Consider the following 10,938-nt stretch of genomic DNA (forward strand, 5'->3'; position numbering starts at 1 on the left):
ATTTCCTCTCTTCAGCTGAAACAATGAAATCCCAATCATTTCAAAACCCATTAATGAGACCACAAAATAATCCTCAATGAATGTCAAGTAAAAAAAGGAAAAAAGTCTCCCGAAGGATTTGTTAGGATTCACATGTTTGCTTCAAGAGGCTGTAACTCTTCTGCTTTTTTAACTATTTACCTAGAAGAATCTGCTTCAAAAAGCCAACAATAGGACATTTTCTTCAAAGACAGTGTATTGCTCATACACAGAATCAAAAATCTTTTGATTACAGAAGAAACTATCTTGAGATAACATAAATTAATATGACTGGGTAATAAATAGCACCGTTCTCATGGGAGTATTTGTACGTATGTTCACATCCACATTTGCAATAATGTAAACATTAAAGAAAATACTAAAACTTATCATTGTCATTTAAAACTTCAGAAGAACCAATTCTTCAGCACAAAGACTACATGGAATTTGCCTGAATACATATCTAGTTGACAGAAAGCTGTAACACAAGCACACAGGTTTTGACAGACATATAACATTTATATTATATTATCCATCTACACAGATGTGTATGTAGTAGATGCCCACCTACTTCAAGGGAGTTAGGAGCAGACCTACTTCTAACCTGCTTGGGATATCCAATCTTACCAGAGACAGAGAGAACATCAAATTCAAACCCTTCTATTTAAGTTTTCCGTTAGGAAAGCAGAATGTTAAAACTCCTGTAGATCACTTAAATTGCCTTAAAGTGTTATAAAACCTACAAGCCTTAAAAAGGTCATTTGCCCTAATTGTGTCGGAAGTACACTGTAATTACTAGGAAGATCCATATTTCCTCCTGTGGTATCCTAGGAGCAGATTACATGGGTTAGAATAAACAACAAACACAGCTCAGTAGCAATAAATCAGGACAAATTTTGCTCTCGGGCCCCAGTAAAGTCCGTTGTATTTTCTGAAGTCGGTGGACCTTTTCACGTGCTGACACTCTGGCTCACACACCTCACCTCAAAACTGAAGCACATTTCTGATTTCAAAGAAGTTCCTCCTGCCTTAGTGGCACCAGGTAAAGGTGGAGTTGGCTAAGCAGAGCCATTAATAACTCCACAGCACCATACATGATCAAGTTCTTCCATGTTATCAATTTTTGTGCCTCCTTTCTTAAGAAATCTTGATGATCATAACTGGAATTTGGATTGAAAGGGCTCAAACCAATGAACTTCTGATCAAGACTAAACTGTGATACATGAAAGTTTTTTTGCTTGTTTCCCAAGGACTCCTCAACTGTTTTCCCCAGGCCTCTTTGTCTGTCTAGACAAAAATAGAACACTTCATATATAACTCACTGATATCAGCCTTCAGTGGGCACTTGGATAAACTAAGAAAAGGGGGAACTTGAACAAAAGGACACAGAGGTACAATCTAGGGAGGATGATCTTGCCGATTTAGGAAGAAGACACCTGGGCTTTACCTCACAGCCATGCTCTGGAAAGAGCGGACATGGTGAAGAAGACCACCTACTACTTCCCTCGATCCCAGAAGACCCTCACTCTATTTTTACTACGCATGCTTGGACTATGTAAATGAATTCCGGGAACTCATTATCACAAGACACCCCTTTCCAGGTAATCTAATGAATATGTATGATTTGTGTGTATGTAAACTGATGTCCCTTGCTAGTTCTTGGGAGCCCTTATGGTGGAGAATCCCCAGGGCAACCCCAGTGCTGCTAATAAAGAATTCCTGCTGAACAGTTATCTTGGATTCTGACTGTTGAGCTAATTTCTTCGTTTCAGGATGCTGATTATAACAGTGACTCTACCAGCACTTCTTCCCCTTGAACAACGGCAAATACAACACTTTTTGAAACTGCTCTGTTATTCTCACTATAGTTTCTTTATTATGCGCATAGCACCACTAAAATTAACAGATATTTATGAGATAAGGTGCAACTTATTTAAGATGGCAAAAAATAACTCATATTCTGTGGAATAAGAGATAATATTGGAAAATTATTTGAGGTCAAAATGTGAACTTGTTAAGCCCTTTTTGGTGACAAACTGCTGAGAGGAGCATATCAGTGCACCTGGGCACAGCAAGGGCATGCTCTGAACCAGATATTTGGGTTGTACTTGAGTGAAGGGAGAAAAAAAGGAGAGGAAGGAGACATGGAAGGAAGGAAGGCTCCAAATTCAGACTTTTAATTTGAGTGTAAAACATGCAGCATAGGGTCAGGCTGGCAGAAAAGCCTGACTGCAGCCACCGAAACAGACTGCAGAGTAATGTCAGTGGGAGCACAGCACCAAGTCCTGCTCCTGCTGCCAGGCCCCAGAAGGTCCCCATTAGACACTGCATACAGCCTCCACACCAAAGCAAAGGGTTTTCAGAGGTACCAGCCACAGCAGGGTGCAGGCAAGGGCTTAGCCCTGAAAGAAAACTGTCCCCACTGACTGTCATAAATATTTTCCTTTTGAAAAGCCAAGCAACTGCCCTTACGGCTGTGACCCTTATCAGCTAAATTCCCTTCCTGCTACCAGACTCATGAGTGAGATCTGTGATAATTAAAAATGAACGATACGAAATTAGTTAAACTCATTCCCAACTGTCAAGAAGTAATGGAGTGATTCTGAGGTCTGGATGTCACTGAGGGAGGCTCTCTGTCTGCCAGCCCCCAGTGCAATGCTCCTTGCCTCCATGTATGTACCCTGCATCCAGACCGGTAAGGGGAAGATGCCTGGAAGGGACATTTTAAATGGGAAGCAGAGGAGAGCCACATAGAGTGGCTTTAAGTATAATAAATATTGTCTTTTTGCTAGCCAAGATCTTTGCTGCACTTCTAAGGCATCTCTTCGCAGGATCCCTTGAAACAGTAATGTGGTGGCATCACAAATATGTCTCATCTCTGAACAAACACCAGCCTGAGAGAGGTGGCCCAGCAGTCTGGCGTGGCTGTACCATGGCCTGTCTGGAGGCAGCACAGGCCCATGGGGCATTGATGTACTACACTGAATGACAAAATGCAGCTGACACCCTGTTGTGGGGTCTGAAATTGGTGATGGCCATAGCCCCACAGGGCAAGGGGATCAGAAAAAAAGAGGGGAGTGAAGTATAGAAAGGGGCATGATATCCCAGTGCATTGCAAGTGAGCTACTGTGCCGCAGAGCTGCTCCTGCACCTTCCCTCCTGTAGCTGGGGTCACTGCAGAGCAGGACCTCCTACAGCATCACAAACATGTGTCATGTGAGGGTCCTTCTTTCTTCCCACCTCCCACCTGGATGGGAGAAAGAGATGTGGAGGGACAGGTAGCAGAAGGGGAACATGGGTCATCCCACTGCTCTGTGCTAACGGCAAGATAATGGAAAAAAAAAAAAAAACCAACCAACTTTTTCTAATAACCAGGGCTTAAAGCAGTCAAAATATGACAGTCCTTTCTACTGAACCCCATGACTATTTCTCAAGAGGACCGCATCTTCTCTGCAGGTAAACTTTGCTGATTAAGTTTTTGAAGACTAAAAAAAAAAAAAAAAAAAGCTGAATCCTGACATGTTTTTGAGACTACAGCCATTTCAGGGAATGCTGACAGTTACTCTCAGTGGGTCACAGTCAGCTGTGCTCTGCAGGTCGGCGTGCACTTCAAAATGCAGCAGAGCACAGAGGTACCCAACCTAATTTTAAATGGGTTCATTCGAATGAAAAGCAGTAAAACACAACATCCTGAAAATGAGCACATCTCAAGACACCGACTGAGCTCTGGTGCCACAGTTGGATTGCTCCAGATATGTGAAGCACCTGAGCTAATACATTTTTAGCAATCTCAAGTGTCTTTCCACTCCACTGGAGACCACAGTCTAGACATATTTACAGAGATGATTGGAGACATTTAACATATTGTTATATCATCTTTCGAATTCCTAGTTCAGGCACAATTTAAAGAGAATGACTGTTGAGCATTTGGAAGCGGGAGAGGTTGGCGCAGTATTCTCAGGATCCAAAATTAATGACAGCCTGCAAGTCACTTCTGTTTTCAGGGAGCACTAAAGATCGATAGCAGATATTCTCAAGTGGCAGATATTACTGAATAGATGGAAACAACTGCAAACTGTACATTGTGCAGTCAGCAACGGTGGCAGATGTGTTCCCAAAAAAGCTCACCTTCTCACCCAGGTTCCTCCATATCCATTGTGACCTAACTGCCACCAAGGACCACTGAGGGCTCTGCCAACCCCAACCAGACAAAAAAAGCCCCAAGAGCTCATGCTGCTATACAACTGCAACCCTTTATAGAACGTAGTTGGCTAAGCTATATCTTATGACTAGTAGATACCAAGAAAAACTTCTGAAGATAACTGATCTCCAAAACTGGAAGTCATCTTACCTGGGGTAATTGTGCTGTGGTCCCTGGCTCTGCAGGCTGAAGGACTGAAGGAGATATCTAAGGGAGTGCAAGACTCTACCAAATGTCATAATGAGTCCCAGTGTCAGTATGCTCTGGCATAGGGTAGGATCTCCTACAAGATGTAGGAGATTCTGACTAAATCTGTAGAATGTCTAGAAAGACTCATCTCAGAGGATAATGGCACAGTTATGGTATTTCTTGATAGGCCTCAGGATAAAATAACACTAGGCCTATGAGAAAAGGAAGGCATCTCAAAGAGCCATTTATTACTTGGTGAGAGGTGTATGCGTGTGCAACCCCTGGCCCACAAATCTCACTGTGTACACAATCCATCAAGAACATGCGTTGTAGCAGCCCCAAATACAGAACATTTTCCTCAGGCTACAGAAATAAATTTAGGCTTTTAATATAAGACATCCTTGGTCCAGCCACTGTGCTGTCAGGTGAGACAGAAGCCACCAGCTCAGAGAACATGACAAGTCAGTGAGGAGGTGTCTATCTGTCAGTATTTTCCATACAACTCATCATCAACAACAGACACACATGTGAAAACTCTAAGGGGCTGGAGGGCACATAATTTTTAAAAGCTGCCTCTCCCAGTATATCCCACCCATTGAAGAATGGACTGTCAGCCAAACTCTGTGCTGGTTCAGATACGTTGCAGTAAAAACCACCACGTTAGCCAAGTGGGAGGGGAGTTCCCTACACATTCCTGCAGTGACTGACTACTGTCGACAGATTCATGTTTTCAGCCCGAAAGATTGGTTGTTCTTAAAGCAAAAGGTGAAAGACTAAGAAATGAGAAACCTAAAATTACTTTTGCCACCAGCATATAGCCAGACATCTTCTGAAGCCAGATAATCTACTACAGACACAAAATAAGACAGAACTACATTAACACCACTGCACTCCCAAGAGCCCAAAGAAGAGATGAGTTCTGAAGGGTTCAGTAAAAAAAGTTGAATATATAATTGCTTCTCAAACCAGCTGAATTTCCATGGGACTTAACAGCAACACTACGAGGAGGAAAGGCCTCTACTGAGATGAATTTTCCAGTGTATTTAACAGAATCCTGCACTTTAGTGTCTAATATCACAGCCAATCTACTGGGCAAAGTTTTCCCCCTGTCTATCAGGGGGCCAGATATGGAGAAGCCAGAGATTCATCTATTGTTATAAAACAGTTGAATTTTCATTGGAACTGATTTAAGACCAGAAAGACACACAAATAAGAGGAGGTGAAGAGGGAAGTGCACCATTTGTTGAAATCTTAGCAGAAAGTCAAGGAGAGTGTAATTTCCTGGACCTTAAACCATTTATCACAAGATTTAAGAAGAAATAGTGTATGTGAGAAAAAAGGAGTTACACCTATGTACTCCAGAGTACACCAAAAGTGGGTCTACAGGAGAAGGGATAACACTATGTGCTTCTTTATAGTGCAGGCAGCAAAAAGTAACAGGCTTGAAGTATAACAAGGGACACTCACCAGCAGAAAAAGCTGTAATAGGAGAGAAAATGAAAAAAAAACAAAATAGATGAGCAGATAAATGGAGAGCTTGTGGGCTCTTCATCACCAGAGGTTCCTGACAACAGTCCAGCTGAACATCAGCCATGAAAGACAAAGTCATTGCTACTGTAGCTGTTTGGACTGGGGTATGAAATATGGGACCAACTGAGGTGCTTTCAAGCTCTATATTTCTGTAATTGAAAAACACACCCTAAGGATAGACAGACATTCCACATTTAAAACCCCAGAAACTAAACCCAAATACCAGGAATGACACAGGCAATTTCTCAAATGATGCTTACAAGAAGTCAGTCAGCAATCTTCCAGAGGTCAACACTGCTGCAGAAAACATTTACGTGTCTCACACTGGCACATATGTCATAAAGAAATGAACAATAAACCTTTACGGGAGGAGAGTCAGAAGTGAGTAAATCTCACCTCTCCTACAGTAGAACTGAAACCATGTCACCATTGTTCATCCTGTTTTTCGGATACAATAATTTATACTCCCTGATACAAAGTACTGAGAAAGAACAGCACTGCTAGGGTCTTTTGAGGAGAGAATTGCTAGAGCAAGGAAGTGTGTTACGAGAAAAAACATTCAGCATGGGAAGCTACAACACAGTGAGGGAACAGTTCAAACATGTTTGCAGAGCAGTTCACATCCCAGATGCAAACAAGTGTTATAACGTTTAAAAAACCACAGGACCAAGTGATATGAGAACACTCCAAGTTGCTAAAAATAAATACAAAAATAGATAAAATGCAAAAGCTTCATCATGAAAATAACTCACGCAAATAAGATATTTACCATTACTTATGCATTCAGCTTATTAATTAGCTAAATAATGCAGGTAATGAGAACGTGGACACTATGCAAATATAATCTGTCCACTCCTGGTCACCATTTTGGCCAATAGAGCCAAATGAACTGGAGAGCTGCAGAATTTAAGGGTATGGCAGCTCAAGACAAGCAACTACATCACCTGAAGGGGTGTTGTAAAAGACGTGCCTTGTCTGTGAATCCAAGGGTACCTGTAGCAGATACTGAGCTATGCAAATATGCTGCAAAGACCATCCCTGCTCCACAGCTCCAAGAGACAAGAAGAAGGATTGTTAGTCTCTGACTAACTCAGAGACACTCAGGGCATCAGTGACAGAGCTAAGAAGCCATACAAGGGTAAATAGCACAAACAGCTAGTAACGGTCTGTAAAATGAAAAGTGCTAACATACTGCATTCCTTCCCTTTCACCGGGTCGGGTAGTCCAGAACACTCCACCGACGGATTCGGGACAGCCACCCTCCATCTGGAGCCACTGCTGTCACACTCTGTGTACTCGAAGTGGTAATCTGTCTGCAAGCAATTACAAAGAGTTTCAGTTTCATCATAACATTTGCATATTAAGCTCATTAATCAAGGCTGGGATTAGCAAACTCAGTTGTAATTAAACCAGAAAGGAAGTAGCTGGTGTGGAACATACTGTGCAGCACTCTCGCTGCTTTGATGATCACTGTGTATCATCACAGAGCAAGCACAAAGCACATCAGATGCTGTGCAGCACGAATGCTAACGCAGAGGGTGGGATTTGCAAAATCACTTGAGAGATGGGACACAGATGCCACTAGAATTTTTTTCCCCGTCTCTTAGAGTGGGACTGATCCCAAAACTCTGGCCATCATGTATCTGTTCTACAGCAGCTAAGCAGGCTTCCTCTTTGGTCAACAGAGCAAGCCACACCTACAGCACAAGTCATCCCATGTTAGATTGGATGTCTAAGATGGATGGGATAAGTCACCACCTGCAAGTGCATTTCCCTCTTCATCGATTCCAGAGGAAACCCAAGCAAATGAGGGAGATAAACCCCGTATTGGGATACCTCTGAAAATATCATCCAGGGTCAGCTCTGAGGAGTGCCTCAAGGCAGAATGATGGTGTGAGGGGAGATCAGCCCCATGGTCTCTGTGACTGAGATAAGCCCTGAGCAGTCTAAGCAAAAAGCAGTAAGAAACTTCCTAACACTAGCTAGAAAAGAATATTAGCTATTAATCTTATTAGTAATACTGAATCAGATCCCACATACAATCTAGACTCACATCTAGTTACAATTTTAGTTTTGTCTTTGTAGCACTGCATGGCCCATAAAAATAAACCACAAAATTGTGGGAGCGAGGAAAACACAATCGGAGTTTTAGTGACAGGCTTGAGGTTTGTGCAGCTTTAGGGCAGACTGGTGTGGTGGATCCATAAAGTTTGGTTGGTTCCTTTCAATTTAGCTGGCTTCTCCTGGCGGGACTGTCCATGAGCCAAGTAGGGGGAAGGCAGTGGTCATGTCTGCAGCCCAAGGCACAAGCTGAAGAGCTCCTTAGCTGACATAACTCACTCTCACTATGATGAAACCCACCCATGAGGCAGCATAAACACTGCCTTCCTAAAGATCTGTGTCACCATGACTGCAGAGATCGGTCCCTAAAATACGATACCCTAGGAGGAGGTACGCTGTGCACACAAGTATTATTTTGGGGCCAATCTTTTCTGGCTCGTTCTCTGACCCCTTGCAGTGCTGACATCCCACATGATGGAGCAGAAGAAGGGGAATCGGGTGGATAAGGGTTGGTCCATGCTGGCTCTAGTATAGATTAGCTAATCTCTGCAAATATTCAGCTGACTCACAAGGAGAAAATTTGCAATTTTCCTCGTTTACTTACAGAAAAACAAACAATACCGAGTTTAATACTTCTCTTACTCTTACCATAGCTCTCCAGAGATATTCAAATGTTAATAAAGTTCTACTTAAACATCATTAAAGCCTTTGCTATTTTGCATCCAAGTGAAACTAATATTCATATTTCTATGGAATTAATATTTTCATAGTTCCATTATTTTCTTTGTGGTTCAACTTATGGTTTAGAAACCTAACTAACAGCATAGCAGAAAGCAAATCTATTTGTCTCAAAAATAAATCAAAGCATAAGAAGATACTATCAAACCCAGAGCCAAACATGAAATATATACCATACTCTCAACTCAACAAATACACTCAATTAAAATATGCATTTTCTCCCTTTCATCTCATTATACAATCTTGAAGGAACGGAAAAAACAGTCCTTAATCATCTTGGTATGAAATCTGCCTATAAGGCAACCAGAATACATAAATAACATATCGGTAATAGATACATCTCATACTTCATATCACATAAGAAAAAAATTATCTGTAAAATTAAATATGCACAACTGGAGTGAAGCAAAGTAAAGGGCATTTAAATGCTTTGACTGACTCATGTTCAGATTTCTTTTTTATTTCTTATCAGGTCAAAAAGAGAGCAGTTTGGTGTCAGCAATCCAGGTTGCTCTCATAACCATCCTCTCAAAATACACTTCAGGGATGTTTAGCCAGCACGCAATCCTTCGTCAGCCAGAGTGGGTCTCAGAAGTGATGCAGCTGCAAGGGACACACCATGCAGTGCAGAAACATCCCTTCTAATGGTTATCTGACTGTGAAGTATCATCAGAGATTCAGAACTCAGGACAGTAACTAAATACAAAGGAAAAAGGATTTCTCCTCTCCTTCTGAGGTAAGGCAGAAGAGTCAGGTCTCCATGTCTCCTCTTCCATCTCTCCATGGAAATTGCTCCAGCTTTAACCAGTCAGATGAGGTTTCTGAAGAGATAGATGTCCTTACCTCTGACCACCCCATCCTCATGTGCAGCTAGCTGTGTCCACAGAGAAGTCCCAAGACTCACAACGAAGGTTGTACAGTACAACTACAGCTCTTACATGGTCTCTTTCCAACAATTTTTTCTCTGGTATGCTCAATTCCCTTATGGAAGAGTCGAATATTTGTTTTGTCTTCTATCTGACCTTTGACTCAACTTTATGACTGAAAACCACTCCATGGACATGGTTGTTCCTCTGATAATTGACTGCAGTGAAGAATTTTCAAATTAATTTCTGCCCTTGGTCAACACACATACAGCTCCAAAAATTCTGCCAGCTACCAGTGCTACCACCTGAGAATCAAAGATGCATAAAATCATAGAATGGTTTAGCTTGGAAGAGACCTTAAAGATCATCTAGTTCCAAGCCCCCTGCCATGGGCAGGGACACCTTCCACTAGCCCAGGTTGCTCACAGCCCCGTCCAGCCTGGCCTTGAACCCTGCCAGGGAGGGGGCAGCCACAGCTTCTCTGGGAAACATGTGCCAGTGTCTCACCACCCTCACAGCAAAGGACTTCTTTGTATCTAATCCAAATATACCCTCTCTCAGTTTAAAACCCTTGCCCTTTTCCTATCACTACACTCCCTGATCAAGACTCCCTCCCCATCTTTCCTGTAGCCCCTTTAAGTACTGGAAGGCTGCTATAAGGTCTCCCCAGAGCCTTCTTTTCTCCAGGCTGAACATCCCCAACTCTCTCAGCCTGTCCTCACAGGGGGGTGCTCCAGCCCCTGATCACCCTTGTGGCCTCCTCTGGCCCCACTCCAACAGGTCCATGTCCTTCTTATGCTGGGGATCCCAGAGCTGGACACAGCGCTGCAGGGGGGTCTCACCAGAGTGGAGTAGAGGGGCAGAGTCACCTCCCTCGCCCTGCTGGCCACACTTCTCTTGATGCAGCCCAGGATACAGTTGGCTTTCTGGGCTGCAAACACACATCGCTGGCTCACAGTCACTTTTTCATGCACCAGTATCCTCAAGTCCTTCTCTGCAGGGCTGCTCTCAATCCACTCACAGCTCAGCCTCTATCTTTATTTGGGATTGCCCTGACCCAGGTGCACTTGGCCTTGTTGAACTTCATGAGGTTTGCACTGGCTCACGTCTCAAGCCAGTCAAGGTCCCTCTGGATGGCACATCCCTCTAGCATGTTGACCGCACCACACATCTTGGTGTCTGTCCTGGTTTTGACCAGGATGGAATTAATTTTCATTAGAGTATTTCATACCATGTGATGTCATGTCCAGGTGGGTGGTCTCACTCTGGGGCTCTCGCTCTCTGGGCAAGCAGCCTGCTTGCCAGGCGGTATTGCTGCTGGGGGGAGGTATTGTT

At 43.0% G+C, this 10,938-nt stretch overlaps 1 protein-coding gene across 2 annotated transcripts in view; it reads right to left on the reverse strand.

Annotated features, from left to right (window-relative positions):
* The window catches only part of KIAA1324L (KIAA1324 like), a 50,644-nt gene extending 43,396 nt beyond the window's left edge, over nt 1-7,248 (reverse strand). Inside the window, exons 1-2 of one of the 2 annotated variants that reach the window (XM_026862451.1) lie at nt 7,131-7,247; nt 5,876-5,887 (exon numbers count right to left, since the gene is read on the reverse strand). The gene's annotated coding sequence lies outside the window, so the exon portion shown is untranslated. Of the gene's footprint in view, nt 1-5,875; nt 5,888-7,130 lie in introns of both variants that reach the window. The other variant, XM_026862461.1, reaches the window with a different exon arrangement.
* Nucleotides 7,249-10,938: the final 3,690 nt, after the last annotated feature.

The sequence above is a fragment of the Athene cunicularia genome, assembly GCF_003259725.1.
Source record: "Athene cunicularia isolate RWA chromosome 1 unlocalized genomic scaffold, athCun1 chr1_part2, whole genome shotgun sequence".
Classification (NCBI taxonomy): domain Eukaryota; kingdom Metazoa; phylum Chordata; class Aves; order Strigiformes; family Strigidae; genus Athene; species Athene cunicularia.